Consider the following 13923-nt stretch of genomic DNA (forward strand, 5'->3'; position numbering starts at 1 on the left):
TAATGTCCGCACACAGGTGATGTCTGCAGGTTGGAGGGATGCTGGGAATGAAAACAATAAACAGAAACATGGCTGTTGCCATAGAACAAGGTCAAAAGGGACATGATAAGTCATGCAAGACGACATTCAGTAACAGATTAATGATGAATGTCTATGAGGAAAATTAACATCTATAATTCCAGCTGTGCTGAACCACACGATTAACGCATTTAGAGGTCAGAAAGTTACATTAAGAACTTGAGTCATAGTTTATAGTCAGACACACATGACAGATGACGTGTCTAATTCACAAACCAAGAAATATTAAACGTCAGTCATCATACTTTGATGCAACATAAAGAGAATTGCACTCCACACAATGTGCATTCGTTAAATTATAAAATGATCTTTTCTAAAAGCAACAACAACTAAACACTAAACTGCATTGTTCATTGTGTTCACAGTGTCACTCACACACACACACACACACACACACACACACACACACACACAGACACTTCTGCAGTTGTCCATACACATCATGAACACGTCGACATGAAAACAAAGTTGCTATCATTATTTACAAGGAATAACATGTTACAAGTAACACAGATGAGGTTTAGTCTGCTCTACTGACCTGTATGAGACCGAACTCTTCTGATAATCGCACATGCGTTTGTCTGTCGGCGAGCGTTTACTACTTTTTCCGTGTTGTTTGGCGGTTACCAAACTCTCGACCAATCAGAGGCGCCGTACGAATAGAAAGACTGTTAGGAGGCCTCTGATTGGTCGCTTGTTTGACTCGCAGTAACCCGCGTTTACAGACTCGTTTACCTTTGTACAGACTTTCACAAGCGGGCCAATATCATATCTATACTCAATAAATGCACCTAAGATATAGATGATTGAGCTGTGTTGATGAGTTAATAAGTAAAATGTTTCATATTTATGATAAATACAGTTAGTTAAAGGGATAGCATATTTGTGCATGCGTATATTTTTAAATCATGTGTATGTGCTGAGTTTTATACTGTAGATGATATGGATTTATTTATTATTATAGCAGATAAACCGAGCTTTTTTTTTTTTTTTTTTGAATGACGTGTGGAAGCGACTGATCAAAACGGCGAAATAGCGACACATAGTGTTAAAATATGGCATGACAGGATGTAGTATTTCAGCCAAACCAGAAACCTATTTTTCTTGTTAACAATGTATAACAGCTTTTATTAGTTACAATAAAAAACAATATTCCGGTATTATGCCAAAAGAAATTTTTTTTTTTATTCCTTTTCCATATATATACATACATACTTTAAAACATTTATATAAATGTAATTCTTAAAATACTTCAAACATTTAAATAAAAAAAATAAAAAATTATAATACTTCAAACATTTATTTTAATAAATAAATTAATGTAATTCTTAGAATACTTCCAACATTTAAATAAATAAAACATTATTAGAATTCTTAAAACACTTAAATAGATAAATAAATAAACGTAATTCTTAGAATATTTCAAATATTTAAATCAATAAATAAATGTAATTCTTAGAATATTTCAAATTTTTAATTTTTTTTTAAATAGTTCACATTTAAATAAAAAACTATTTTTTAGAATACTTAAAAATGTAATTAAATATATAAATACATATATCAATTTTTTTTTAATTACTTCAAACATTTAAATAAATACATAAAACAGTTTTTTAGAATACTTAAAAAAACTTTTAAAATTTAAAAAAATTAAACTAATTCTTAGGATACTTAAAACTTTTAATTAAAACTAATTCTTAGAATACTTAAAAAATGCATAAAACTAATTCTTAGGATCCTTAAAACCTTTAAATAAATCAAATTAATTATTAGAATAGGCTACTTAAAACGTTTACATTTTTTTATTTGTTTATTCTTAGTATACTTAAAACATTTAAATACATATTTCCCCCCCTTCATTTTTACAGAATGTCTATTGTCATGTGATGAGCCAGTCCCGTGTGCGTCTCAATAAAATGAAGTCACGTGGTTAAGAGTCAGAGGTTTCTGGCGCCCCGTTTCTCTGAAAGACACACACATAACAAGCAGACCTTTATACTGTGTGTGTAGTTACTGTATAGCACAGTCCCAGAAGGTGTTCCTGCAGGCAAACAGGCGATATATGGATTGCATATGTTTAGAACAAAATCAAGAAATCAGCTATTAGTGAGTCTAACAAATGTACTCGCACTTTCATTTGTCCTCTGATCTCAATGAAGAAATCTCAGGTGTCCACTAGAGGGCAATCAGTCCACTGCAAACTTGTGAAAAAGAGATTATTTTATTGGAACTATTATCATATATAATAATAATACAAAACTTTGTGTTTTAATACCCTGTAGATTCAAGCAGCAAACAAACACAGACAGTCACATATACAAGCTTTTCATTTCATATTTCATATTTATGATAAATACAGTCAGTTAAAGGGATAGCATATTTTTGCATGCTTATATTTCAATATCATGTGTATGTGCTGAGTTTTATACTGTAGATGATATGGATTTATTGATTATTATAGCAGATAAACAGCTTTTTTTTTTTTTTTATCAAACTGATCAAAACGGCGAAATAGCGACACATAGTGTTAAAATATGGCATGACAGGATGTAGCCTATACATTAAAGGAACACTCCACCGTTTTTTGAAATAGGGCTTATTCACTTTCTTTCCTACATTTAGATAGGTGGGCAAATGCATTTTTGTCTCAGTGCATGCATTGTTTTAGTTTGACAGGGTCGGCGCTAGCTTAGCTTAGCATAATGAATGGAATCCTTTGTTGCCAGCTAGCATGTCCTGAGTAAAAGTGATATAAAAAATTAAAAAAACAAACCTAATTACTTCTTGTGGCCTGCGTATTCACAACAAGTACAAATAGTGATGCAGATTAACACTAGGCGATTTCCTAGGCAGATATTGACTTATATATTAAGGACTATATTAGGGGGAAGCACAGGCGAAGCACTGCTACTTGGGCGTGATATCTCTGCGCCCAAGTAGCAGTGCTTCACCTGTGCTTCCCCCTAATATAGTCCCAAGTCAAAATCTGCATAGGAAATCGTCTAGTGTTAATCTGCATCGCTATTTGTACTTGTTGTGAATACGCAGGCCACAAGAAGTAATTAGGTGGGTTTTTTAAATTTTTTATATCACTTTTACTCAGGACATGCTAGCTGGCAACAAAGGATTCCATTCATTATGCTAAGCTAAGCTAGCGCCGACACTGTCAAACTAAAACAATGCATGCACTGAGACAAAAATGCATTTGCCCACCTATCTAAATGTAGGAAAGAAGGTGAATAAGCCCTATTTCAAAAAACGGTGGAGTGTTCCTTTAAGAGGTTTATAAAGCAGAAGTGTTGAGGTGTTCTTGTCTGATCTTGTCCAAGAATTTTTCAACATTTTCTTCTATGCCAAATAATCACTTTCCGTGTCTTAAACCAGGGGTTTTCAAACTGGTGTCTGCAGGGACTCTGGGTCTAGACTGTAAGAAGGTGCTAGAAGGCTGGATATTTTAAATTTCAGAGAGAAATAATGTTAAAAATGTTAATAAAAAATATGTAAATACATTTTTAAAAAGTATCAATAAATAAAAAACATTCCTGGGATTTGATGCCTTTTGTGTCCCCAGTAAAGATCATGATATTACTGCCTTAAAGTGTTGAAAAATAACACCATTATATTCTAAGCATATTGAACGGCATGCAGAAATAAATATCCACAGATATATCATATCATCCATGATGAAAGTGAACTGGCTGTGTGTGTTATCCAGCTGATGTGGGCGTTTCACAGGTCTGGATCGCCTCAGATCATTTGCGTTTGAATGGCGCGCGCTCTCCGTGGGCGGGGTCAAATTAAAACTTAATGAGCTGAGTTGAGAACGACTGACATCTCTCTCTTTTCATACATATTACATAAACTGTGAATATTTGTTTTTTATAAAAATTACTTCATTTAAAAGAAGAGAATTCAAGCTTCATGCCTGTGTGTCTGTATGCCTGTTTGACTGAGTATTCGCTCAGTTATTGTTCATTTTCGGACGCGTTTCAGAATGGACTTCACTGACAGAGAGAAAGCAGAACTCGCTCCGTGTTTATTTTTCTTTATTTGGCAAAAAGCACAACACTTTGTTTTTATTGTGAGTATACACAAAAATAATACACACTTAACAGGATCGATTGATGTATGAAACGTGTATGGAAGATCAAAGTCAACAGAGTAATTAGAATCTCTTTTGCACTGATAAGGAAAAACGCGAGCTGGTATCGTCGCCGCAAACATCGTTTATAGCTCAAGATATGGGCCAAGAAATGATGGCAATACATCCAGGAGAAACAAGGATACTTTAACTATCCTTATCATTACTGTCAGTGCTGTGCTTTGATTGGCTAGATGGCAGCTCTAGAGGTGTGGCATTGCTGGAAACTGTCAGAGTCAGTGATAGGCTGAAGAGACTGACGCTGCTTTATTCATAAATAATAAATCAGGGAAAGTCTGCAGCCTGAGCAAACCTTACTAAGGCCTAACTGTGAGAATATCATATTCATTTTTTATTATTATTATTATATAAATTGTAAAATTGCTTTTCTGCCCAGAGAGGATGGGGGAAAAAAAGCATTTGAACATGATTCAAGAGGTCACTGGAAACAGGAATATTTCCTTCCTGTCTGCTGGATTCTATGGTATACCTCACATGAGATATTAATATATTCCTGTTTATTGTCTACTTTATTTCTTGTCTAGGAAACTCCTGCCTCATGTTTGGTATCATTACGGACAGAAATCTTCACACTCCTAAATATATCGCTGTCTTTAATTTATCACTGACCGACATTTGTGAAAATACCGCTGTTATCCCTCAGCTTCCGGATGCAGTTTTGTTTGGGAATCAGTTGATCTCGTATATGGATTGTGCATGTCCAAAATGTTTTTTGTTTCAGTGCAGTCACAAACTCTCACTGTTCTGTCTTTTGACAGTTTAGTAGCTATTTGTTTACCACTGAGGTATCATATGATTGTGATCCATAGATCAATGCTTGTTATGATTGGTGCTTTATGGACATTGGCACTGATGCAAACAGCAGTTTTCATGACTAGACTTTCTTTCTGCAGAACTAGCGTCATAATCCTTCGTTTCTGTGATCACAGGTCTGTTTTCCCAAGCTGTGTCATCATAAGTGTTTTGTTTCAGGTGATCATCATGTTTCCAGTATTTTGTATGATCTTTTCATATACATGCATAGCTGTGACATATTTCAGAATCACAACCCCACAAAGAGCCACATGTACTGCTCATTTAATATTAGTGGCTGTATTTTATGTGCCCATCTGCCTGAAATATATATTTCAGGCCCTTGCAAGCATCAACACTACAATAATTATTCTTTCTCTGACCTCTGCACTTCCTCCAATGCTTAACCCTATAATCTACACATTTATAACAAAGGAGTTTATAGCATCTGTGAAAAGGCATATCCAAAAAATGATCATGTTTTCATCTAGAATACCAACTGTGTTCCAGTTATAGTATGGAATTCCTCTCATCTGTACATTTCTTTTAATGTAATTATCATTAAAGTACACTGTGTATTATAGAAGGTTATTAAATTACTAAAGGTGAAACAGTGTTTGTTTTTGTGTTACTTGAAGCATAAATTGTATGTGCAGCATCTTTAATCTTGTGCCAGTCTGATTTTCTAATTATAAAAGCTCTTCCCCTATTCATTTGTATTGTACTTTTTAGACACACTGTATTTATTCATTAAAACTGTTTAGGAAGGCTGGTCTATAAAGACAAGGGTTATACCATGAATCGTGGTGCCAAGCAATACTGACAAATACACTGAAATCATTATTTTAATATTCTGTTAATGATCTAAAAATAGTTCTTTATCACAGGTAACACAACAGGCAACGCCTCTGTAAATGAGACTTTTGTTCGTCCTGCAACATTTTTCATCAATGGTTTTTCTAATGTGCCACATGCAAAATACTACTATGTGTTCTTGTGTTTTGTATATGCTGTGACTGTTTTAGGGAATTCATTGATCATGTGTATCATCTATTTGGCCCGCAGACTTCACACAGCCAAATCTATCGCCGTTTTTAATCTGGCCCTTTCTGATCTGTGTGGAAGCTCGGCTATGATTCCAAAACTCATAGACATGTTTTTATTTGAGCACCAGGAGATTTCATATGAAGAGTGCTTGATGAATATGTTTTTTGTCTTTCATTTCATGAATGTGCACAGTCTTTGACACTACTTGCCTTGGCTTATGACAGACTGGTTGCTATATGTTTTCCTCTAAAGTACCATGCAGTTATTACCAAAACATCCATGTCATTCATCATAGGCAGTATGTGGATTTTTTCTGTGACTTTTTTTGCTGTACTTGTGGGTTTAGTCAACAGACTATCTTTTTGTACAACTAATGTGGTTAATAGTTATTTCTGTGATCACGGTCCTGTAATAGTAATTTCATAAATGATCTCTTGGCATATATTTGTGTTTGGTCTTCTGATTTGCATGCCAGTGATACTGGTAACCCTCACATATTGTTGCATTGCTCTGGCTTTGCTTAAGATTGCTCATGGTGCTGATCGCATCAAAGCCATGAAAACCTGCACCTCACATCTCATGTTAGTGGCAATTTTTTATCTTCCAATTTTAAATGTTAAATCCATTTCAACATCTATTGATCAAAACTCCCGGATAATTACCAATTCCTTGACACAAATAATACCACCTATGCTGAATCCCACTCTAAAGACAGAGGAGGTCATGCAATCCATAAGACAACTGTACAAACGACACAAGGTGAACACTATTTCAGAAAGAAATGTGAAACAGAGAAAATAAATACAGGTCCTTGTCACATTATTATTATTATTAATGATTGTATGACAGAAACCTGATACAGTTTCTTACATTTAAATATTGGACAAACTATATATTTAACTAAAATCATTTATCAAATCATCATTTAACAAAGGATCAGGATTGGCGGGTTTGATGTTAGATATTATAAAATAATTGTATTCTCATGTGTGATTAGAATTTAACATTACAGTGCTCAAATAAAAAAAAATTTGATCCGAATTTGTGTGGCTCCTTTGTTGTAATTTACAGTGACATCACCAAGGAAATTTCACTCCAAAATCTGCAGTTGGATTTGTAATTTAGGCCACTGCATCACAGACATTTGTTAGCAAAAACAATAAAGAAATGAAAGAATAAGACATAATATATTAAAGGGTAAATAATAACTTTATTTTCTTTAAAGGAGCTTCTCAAAGTGCTTTTGGCTTTTGGAAAACACCAAATAAACCAACAATAGTACATTGGTGAATTAAAACAACAAGAAATCAACAATGTTAGCACAATCAACAGTAAGCTAAGAAAAAAAAATGTTTTCAAATATGTTTTAAAAATTCCAAGAGAATATGGAATTTTCCCATATTTCAAATGGAAGTTGGTTCCACAACCTGGGAGCAGATAAAAAGCTCTTTCACCCATGGAACATAACTGTGTTTGATGGACATCCAACAGACCATGCTAACCATGGAATATATGGTGTTAAAAGCTGAGGTAAATAAGCCTACCAGACTCGGTCCATGGAGTGCTTTGTATGTGAGCATAATAACTTTAAAATCAACTCTGATTTGACTGGTGGTACCCAGTGCAATGATTTCAAAATGGCTTTTTGAACATACTGTAGCTTATTTAGAGTATGCTTTCGAAATCCCAGTAAGAAGCACATTACATTAATCAATACGAGAAGAAACAAATCCTATTAATGAACTTTTCTGCAACTAAAAAGGACACAATTTTGAAATAACTCCAAGATAAATAAAGAAGTATTTACAACATTTTGTACAGGAGGGTCAAATGTCAATGAAGATTCAAAGATCACTCCTAGATTCCTTAAATTCTTTTCAAACTCAAGCACTGAACCATCAATGATAAGAGCTGTTTGGCCAACTTTATGGAGCTGATGAGGAGAACCAATAAGTTTGAGTTTTATCACCGTTTAAAGTAAACAAAGAAAATTATTAGCCAAAGTGATTGTTAACAATGAATCTGTGTGTCATCGTATTGGCATAAAAGTGAATCTAGTTCTGTGTGGCAAAACTCTTAAACGTTTAATAATAAATTACTTACAATGAATTCAATTAAATTTGTATTGCACACTTGACCTGAATGACTAGAAGCCTTATGTACTATATCCACCTAAATATCCCTTAAAATTGTGCCATCTAGTGGTCATCAGACTAAACTCAAATTACTGACATTCCTTACTGTCACAGTTATAAACAATACCATGAAAATGCATGAACAGTTTTCAAATGTTCAGTCAAACTATAAGATGCAGAAGGGGTTCTGTTAATGTAATAGTCACGCTCACGTTTTATGCTTTACTATCCTATTGAGGCCTGACATTAGAAGAAATCAGTCACAATTAATTGTAATTGCTAAATTTTATTCATTGTGATTTGTTTATTTACACACATCAGTGGCTTCTGGTATACTTTTTGATCTCCGCAACTTAAAAAAAAATAAACATGCTTGTGTTATAATTTAAGGACGTACTTCTAGAAAAGAGTAAAGCAGACGCTCTATTCTACATTTATTCTATATATAGTCAAACTTCCGGGTTTGTGTACCCCTCAACAGCGTTCGAGTTTTCAACGCCCTCTACGGTACGTTCACAATTTTTCAACTTCTGCCGCGAGCAGCGCCAGTGAAGCGCCGCAGACGGAAGCGTCAGCCAATCAGGATCGCTCTATGCAAATACTGTAGCCAGGCGGCAGCCAATCACGACAATGAAGCTTGTTGTTGAGTTCCTGTCTAATCCATGGCGTCAGTGCCAAACTTCAGCCACGCCTTCCGTCAAGCGATTGGACGCACGCGAGCAGCTCTAGTACTGGCGATTTGACGATTGGAGTAAATCCTAATCAATCAACTGAATGTTAAGGCGTGTATCGTTAGAAGGGTGTATAGAGCAGCTCTAGTACTGGCGATTGGACGCACGCGACGCGAGCAGCGCTGGCGATTTGACGATTGGAGTAAATAATATTGATCGTTTTTCTTTCTTTTTTTGTTTGTTTTATTGTTTAAATTGTTTAAATTACAGTAGATGGAAACTAGGAGTAAACGCATGAAGAGAGAGAGAGACATGAAGACACAAACCACTGAAAACATGAAACTGGTGAAGATTGTCAGATGGAGCAGCTTGGATGATCTAAGACCAACCTGTGAGTAAAACAATCACTCAGAACTCAATCAGTAAATGTTTGAGGGAATCATCTGTGTTTCTGAAATATATGTGCCATTGAATGTGTCCATATTTGTGTTAATCTGCAAATGGAAGTTGCTCTGATTAATAGTGTGATTAATGATTTCATATGTGGTCTCCGGATATATGAATATGATAATTCCTTAACTTTTATTAAACTGATTTGTAATGGTTAATATGGCAAACCAGTGACGAAGACACATTAGGGCTTGAGTAGCTGCCAGAATATAATACTAATGGTTTGAAAATAAAACGAAACTGCTAAATAATCATATCTGTTATATAGGCTATATATAATTTGTAAAGTGTAGCCTATTATTAAAAATACATAGTGCCTATAATAACATACTGTTTCGGGCTGATAATACTGAGCTGGTGTTGTGCTGTACTTAGATGAACAGCAGAGAGAAACCAAGAGGACCCTGTTGGAGCAAGTTTCGATGTATATGTATTTCGGGTGGACACCAGCAGAGGGCAGAGAGTTTTTAAACCGGTGTTAGTGTTTACACGTAGAGGGAGTTGGGCTTGGTGGGGGGAACGCATACAGTTTTTACCACACACACAAAGTTAGATGTTCACCGTCTCTCAACAAGTATGTTTAATATTTGCATTTGGTAAATAAAGAAACAGAAAAGTAGAAATGGACTACAAGACTGTTGATGTGCGTAAAAAGTGTGTTGTAACAGACCCAATAACACCAGACACACGCTCGGCCACCTAGTGGACATACCTATACTAGACTATACTAGACTATACTATACATACATGACTCGCTGAGGGCCTTTTGTACAGTAAACAAACATCCAGACTGCTGAGAGTGATGATTAGATGAATATGTGAATATGTGCTGCGCTTTCCTCTCAATAACTAAATACACACGCAACAAAATTGAGAAAACAGCAAGCTTTAAAAACAAACAAACAAGAAAAGCATGTGAACATGTAATTTTTTAGTATGAAGTATGAAGTACAACTTCATTTGCCTGATATCTAGCAACAGCTTATCATCATTATCATCATTATTATTATCTTGTGGAGTTTTAGTGTTGTATGTTGTTCTGTCTGTCTTTAAACTGAAGATAATATTATGTTTCTTCATGGACAGTTTCTGTGGATCCACACACACCTGTAAAGTGTCAATCTGAATCATCAGAGAAGATCAAGCATGAGCTGAGATCATGATATCTGAGTAAATGATGAGAGGACGCCTGAAACTAATGTAAGATCATGTTTGGCCATCATTTCTGAGATACGCTGATGATCAGCTGATCAATATTTTATTTATATTTCAGTGAATATTGATGATGATGATGATGATGATGATTAAACCACATGTGTTTTTTTTGTTGTTGTTTTTAGCTCAAGTGTCTTGTGGACTCTCAAGATCCTGACAGCAACTTTATTCATGACAGAACATGATGAACTAATGTTTCTAGACCTTAAATCTTCCTCGGATAAACTGTGTCAGTTTATTAGGCTTTGTAAATAGAACAGGAATAAGTGTAAGTTTGTAAATGCTATTATATTTTCATATAGTTGTATAGTTTTTGTTCTGAATATAAAATTCTATTTATATCAGTTATAAGTGCAATATTGCATCTGGTTGTTCCAGTATTGTGTTTCTCCATGTTAAATATGATCCTCCTCATGTAACGTTCTTTATCTTGATACACAAGCACATGTTTGTATCATTTACTCCTGCTTTTTTCTGTAATTATGTGCATTATTTGTCATTTTCTTTTACCCGTTTAAGATTCTTTGTCTAAAATCAAGTTTTTCATTTCTTTGAAACATTTACTGTAAAACTGAATTAATGATGCCAAGAAAAGTCCAGATACAAACACGCTGTTTTAAATAAAATGCATAAAATGATCAGACGGTCTTTGTAAACACTTTCTGAACTCATTTTCTCCACGGCTCATTCAGTGCCCGTTACACTCATGACCTTTATTCTCCTTACAGACACAAGATCATCTTTTACAGTAAAATAAGAGGTCTGAGTACTAACTTACAGTCTACTCAAACACAGCAGAGGGTTTAAACATGAAGATTCTGTCAGTAATTACTCTCCATCATGTCGTTCCAAACCCGTAAGAGACCCGATGATCTTCGGGACACAAATTAAGATATTTTGAAAAATGTCTGTAACCAAACAGTTGATGGACCCCAATGACTTCCATAGTAGGGAAAAAAAAATACTATGGAAGTCAATGGGGTCCATCAACTGTTTGGTTACAGACATTTTTCAAAATATCTTCTTTTGTGTTCAGCAGAAAAAATAAATTCATACAGGTTTGAAACAACTTGAGGGTGAGTAAATGATGACAGATGTTTCATCCTGTCGTACCATATTTTAACACTAAGTGTCGCTATTTCGCCGTTTTTGATCAGTCTTTGAAAAAAAACTTGGTTTAGCTGCTATAATAATCAATACATCCATATCATCTACAGTATAAAACTCAGTATATACACATGATATTAAAATATACGCGTGTACAAATATGCTATCCCTTTAACTGACTGTATTTATCATAAATATGAAATATTTTACTTATTAACTCATCAACTTATTCTGTGATTTTGTGTACTACAGTTGACCGAAAAGTTTCTTATATTTCTTAGAGGAATTATAAAACCATGTTAGATACAATCAGGGACACGTGACCAATAAGAAAATGCTATTTGTATCAAAGAAATTAATTACGAAACCATTCTAACATAAACAGATTTGTCTGTGACAGGGCCTGACATATAGGGGTGAAATGCGTATAAATATGTATTTTATTCAATCATAAAAACATGCTGAGATGGCATGATATGTGTTTCTCGTTCATGACTTAACGTTTAGATTTAAGCATAAGATATTTTTTCCCCCCAGATTTTTTATAAGTGGAAATGTACGTTTCTGGTAGAATGTCCCCTTTATTGTTTAAAGTAATGCAACTTTACTGTTCAATTTAGTGAGTATAGATATGATATTGGCCCGCTTGTGAAAGTCTGTACAAACTAAGCTAAACGAGTCTTACGTCGTCAATCAGTGTTTGTTTGACTCGCAGTAACCCGCGTATACTATGGAAGGCGAACGGGGCCAAAAGTCTTTAAACGAAACGCGTGATTTTTGACCGCGTCAACACGCACTGTTTGTCCGCATTAAAGGCCAATTTATACTTCTGCGTCGAGTGTACGCCGTAGTGTACGTCGTAGGCTACGCACGTAGGCGACGCCGTCGTGAGCATTTATACTTCTGCGAATGTCTGTGTTGCTCTGCAGTTACACCGCCGAAACGCTAGTTGGCGCGGGTGGGTTTTAATGTTCCAGTTCCACTGTGTTTACATTCCTCGCGGCTATTTTGAGTTTAGGTTTCTACGAGCAATGGCGACTGAAGGAGTCATACAGATGGCTGTATTTCCGCACTTCTTCAAGCAATCTCTCGGTCACTTGGTCTATTTCCATGGCTCTTCACTGATCTTCGGAATTTAAAAATGGCGGGCGGGCGGTGCAGAGTGCAGAAGATCATTCCGGAAATGCGTAGGAGGAAACGCGATGCTATCCAGCTGACCAATCATAGATCTTGCGGTCCGCGTCGCCGCGACGCGTAGTTACATTTTTGAGGAGGTGCGCGTCAGGGTACGGCGAAGGGTACGACGTATGGTACACGTCAATACGTATGCTACGCCGTACCTTCTACGCGCACCCGACGCAGAAGTATAAATTGGCCTTAACGCGGCAATTTTTTTGCGTGTTTCTTTTGTTTGTGTAGACACTCACATTCTGGTCATGTTAAGGCGTCAGTTGTCCTCGCGTTACTTTAGAAGGTGTAAAGACGCACAGTTTTACCATGTTAAGATGACCAATTTAAACATGTTTCTCAACGCGCACATTATAGCCATGTTAGAACTTGTAATATTTTTTTAAAGCAGACTTACTTTTAGATTTACCCACATATTAATCCTTTAGTTTATTGTGGCCTTTTTTACTGATATCTTAAGTGCTAGAGTAAATTAATAAATGTTACATTGTAAATTAAGTAAATGCATTCCATATTATAAATTATAATTTATTTATATGGGTTATTAAATGTTTGTTTAAAGTTATTGGCCTATCATTTTCAAGTATATAACTTACACAGCATAGGCTATATTTATAACTGAACACACACACACACACACACACACACACACACACACACAACTTTATTCACTTTCACATAATAATGTTTTTGTAATTTGGTGTTCAACCCAAAACCTTTTATTATCATATTTTTTGTCAGAGCTGTTGTGTAAACAAATTTAAATAAAAGTCAAATAAGACAGCAGGTTAAACTATGTCCTCAGAACAAGAGTAAACTTCTTCAAATTAATTTTCACTTTGTGAATCACAAGTGGTGATAAATGTTTTAAAGTCTAAAAACTGTAACTATTTTAAACACAAATGGAGACATGAGTTCTGACCTTATAGTTTGTTTGTGCTGTTCTGTCTCTGTTGTTTACAGTGAACATCCTCTTGGATCCTGCAGGCTGTGATGAGTGCTATAATGAAATTAGTACATCATATTTAAAATATGTTTTGATATGTAGCCTATTACAGGCTCGACATTTACGCTTGTC

The 13923-nt window shown here is 35.1% G+C and overlaps 1 protein-coding gene, 1 long non-coding RNA gene and 2 pseudogenes across 4 annotated transcripts in view; 3 read left to right on the top strand and 1 right to left on the bottom strand.

Annotated features, from left to right (window-relative positions):
- Window positions 1-722, bottom strand: part of acsl1b (acyl-CoA synthetase long chain family member 1b) — a 28943-nt gene extending 28221 nt beyond the window's left edge. Inside the window, exon 1 of the mRNA XM_082176994.1 lies at window positions 617-722. The gene's annotated coding sequence lies outside the window, so the exon portion shown is untranslated. The remainder of the gene's footprint in view (window positions 1-616) is intronic.
- A 3923-nt stretch (window positions 723-4645) lies between these two features.
- On the top strand, window positions 4646-5548 carry LOC309505324 (olfactory receptor 7G1-like; annotated as a pseudogene). The gene has a single exon. The product of its transcript is annotated as an olfactory receptor 7G1-like (transcript).
- Window positions 5549-5828: 280 nt separating this feature from the next.
- On the top strand, window positions 5829-7079 carry LOC309505325 (olfactory receptor 1500-like; annotated as a pseudogene). Its single transcript has 2 exons — window positions 5829-5838; window positions 5920-7079. The product of its transcript is annotated as an olfactory receptor 1500-like (transcript).
- Window positions 7080-9031: 1952 nt separating this feature from the next.
- LOC309504174 lies at window positions 9032-11191 on the top strand. Its single transcript, XR_014207975.1, has 3 exons — window positions 9032-9276; window positions 10422-10545; window positions 10682-11191. It is a non-coding gene; the product is annotated as an uncharacterized lncRNA (long non-coding RNA).
- The last annotated feature ends 2732 nt before the right edge of the window (window positions 11192-13923 follow it).

Source organism: Leuciscus leuciscus (assembly GCF_965113295.1).
Source record: "Leuciscus leuciscus genome assembly, chromosome: 8".
Classification (NCBI taxonomy): domain Eukaryota; kingdom Metazoa; phylum Chordata; class Actinopteri; order Cypriniformes; family Leuciscidae; genus Leuciscus; species Leuciscus leuciscus.